Source organism: Morone saxatilis, unplaced genomic scaffold, assembly GCF_004916995.1.
Source record: "Morone saxatilis isolate NCDOM2014 unplaced genomic scaffold, NCSU_SB_2.0 Contig4, whole genome shotgun sequence".
NCBI lineage: Eukaryota > Metazoa > Chordata > Actinopteri > Moronidae > Morone > Morone saxatilis.
Genome location: NW_023339984.1, coordinates 4,172,750 through 4,175,828, shown reverse-complemented (window position 1 = coordinate 4,175,828; position 3,079 = coordinate 4,172,750).

The following is a 3,079-nucleotide window of genomic DNA, read 5'->3' as shown; positions in this document are numbered from 1 at the left end:
AATAACAACAATAATAATAATAAGATCAATTATTATTACCAGATATGTCTCTATACAAACAAATATGAGTCATGTTGGGAGGATTTTTTTATCTTACCTGACTATCAGTGGTGCATTCTGGGACACTCGGCTGGAAGTGTAGCCCTGTAATAAAAAATCCAGTTTTATAGTCACCCCCTCAGTCGGATGTCATTCTCATTAATCAAATCATATCTATATATATATATATATATATTTAATTTTATATTTATATTATATATTATTATTATATTATATTAAAAAGTAGGTCCTATTTCTCTGGGAGAAAGCAGTTGACAGTTAAGTTAACAGTGACACTGTTCACGGTGAGGAAGTAAAGCAATACACAATAAAGTTGGTGTGCTTAGTGTTAATGAAGTAACAAGAAAATACTATGTGCTACCTGACAATAATATACAAATAGATAGAGAGAGAGTCCACTTCCTGATTCAGATCTGATTACATCTTCACAATTACGCAAGCTGAGTCATGGAACGGAATGGACGAGGAAATGAAAAAACACAATGAAACACAAACTACACAGGTAGTAGGGCAAGGGGCGGGGCAGACAATCAAAACTGGAGGGAAAAGAGACCAAGACAGGGAGTAAAGTTCGACAACACATATTACAAAGTAAAATAGAAACTAAAACAGATTGACCAGTTGAGGTATTGGACTGAACTATCTCAACTGACTCCTAAACATGCCATGATGGCCTGAGGTCCAGTGAGCTTCATGCTAGTTACTCATTGTGTCATGTCAATAAACGTGTGTGTGTGTGTGTGTGTGTGTGTGGATAATCCTGAATGCATCGATTCATTGTAAATTGTGGAAAAAAACCTGTTTTGAGGTCACAGTGACCTTTGACCTTTGATTCAAACTGTCACCAATTCAGTGTCCAACCAACTGGGAAATATAGGCACAGTCTCACCTTCTGTTCCTGAGTTATGATGTTTTTCAAGGACTTTTTGATGTCACAGTACATTTGACCTTTGACCTTTTGGTAAAAATCTTATCATTTCATTTTTATATCACATTAAAAGGTCCGTGTGAAATTTGTCGTAATTACTACATGCATTCATGAGCTTTGACCAAAAACATGTTTTTCAAAGTCATTTTGAGGTCACAGTGATCTTTGACCTTTGAGTCACAAGACTTATTCATTGTCCGACCAGTTGTGAAATATGGTAATCAATTCTCAAACTATGTGATCACAGTGACCTTGACTTTGTGGCTCAGATGAGAGACCAAACTTATGGATGGAAACTGTGATGTCAATGTGTTACATGCCTGAATTTAAAATACAATGTATTTTAAAAAGATTGGTGGTTGTATTAATGAATATAAATATGTATGCCACCTACATGCCCTTTGTCCTTTGTACTGGGGTTGACAAACAGCCCTGCTATACTCGAGGCAGATATCTGCTATCTATATCTTTACACATCTGAAAAGACGTCACAACACTCCTCAAACATGTGAAAAGACATGATACTTGGACAGCCTGAAACCATCCACTCTACAGGCTGCACGTGAGCTCCCATCACTCTCCACTGTGATATGTACTCAGTCTCCTCAATGCAGCTGGCTGCATATTACTGGTTAGCCTACTTGTTAGTCATCTGAATAAATAATATCATTTCTGTAGTAACAGACATTAGTTACATTATTTGTTACATTCATATGTGTGCCTCAACCCAGGTCCATTGGGTCCTTTCCAACAACTCCACAGCTGCCATTTATAGTTGTGCACAGTGAAAAGCCAGCCATCATAGACAGAGGGGTGCATACTGTTTCAATATGGGGCTAAAGGAGCACATTTCCAGGCAGTCTCTAGAAGACATTCATAGTGCTGTCAGTTGTTCACACAATAGGTGACAGAAATAGTTAAGAATGAAAAAGAGAGAAAGAGAAGTTCATAGCCTGGTTCCTTTCACCTCCTTTCTTCCACCTCACCACACAGCTGACCAATCAGGGCATTAAGTGGGTAACAATGTCAGATCTTCATCCCTGATAGAAAAGGTGAAGACAGACCGGAAAGAGGGGAGAGAGACAGAGAGAGGGGACAACATGTAGCAAAGGGCCACAGGTTGGAATCAAACACAGGCCGCTGTGGTAAATATTCGGCCTACATGGGGGCGTGCTCATCCATCCTCTGTATGAACAGAAATCATACTCTTTGGTTTAACAAGCAGCATGCGCACACTGCAGTAATTCACAACACTAGCCCATTCACGACCATTCACACAGCTTCACACTATAGGTGACAAATGTACTGTGCATTAGTTGGCTGAATCATTTGACACCTTATATCATGCACACGCACACAAACACACACACACACACACACACACAATTAGAGAGTTAGTTAGCCAGTTAAGAATACGGCTAAAACTACTTAAAAAAACTAAATTGTTGCATTTGTTCTCTGTCAGCTGTCAACTAAACTTTGCCACAACACCGATAAAACCACAGAATCTGTCCATTTCAATAATGTGTTTCGACCACAGTCAGACTGGCATCTGTTCCATCACCATTACATCCAGATGATCAACGTTTCTTCTCTACAATTACACACCAAATCTCAACTCAGTGATTCATTGCTGTGAGTATGTATGGATATATAATGGAAACACAGATCTTCACACACACTATTCTATTATACTTAATAGATAACACAATAGAAAGAAGAAACATCCTCAATTACAGAAGGTGAGAATGTTTCTCATTCAGATGCATTCACAAAGCAGCTGTTATAGAACATGCATCTTTCATTTATTTGATGTTTTCATATTCCACTTCTGTTTACGTGGTTTCTACCTGGGCTTGATTTGTACTATTCAAAGAGCCTCCAAGAACTCTTTCAATCATTACATTTCCTGACATCTCTCAACTGTGTGCTACAGTCATTGTTATGCTCCTGCTTAACCAAGGTTGTGTGAATATTATTTAGTATAATAGGTGACCGTCTTACATAAAGGTCTTGATGTATCTGATGTATGATGATCTTTTCATTTTGGTTTGAACATTACTTTGGTAACTTAATATGAAAGAATAACTT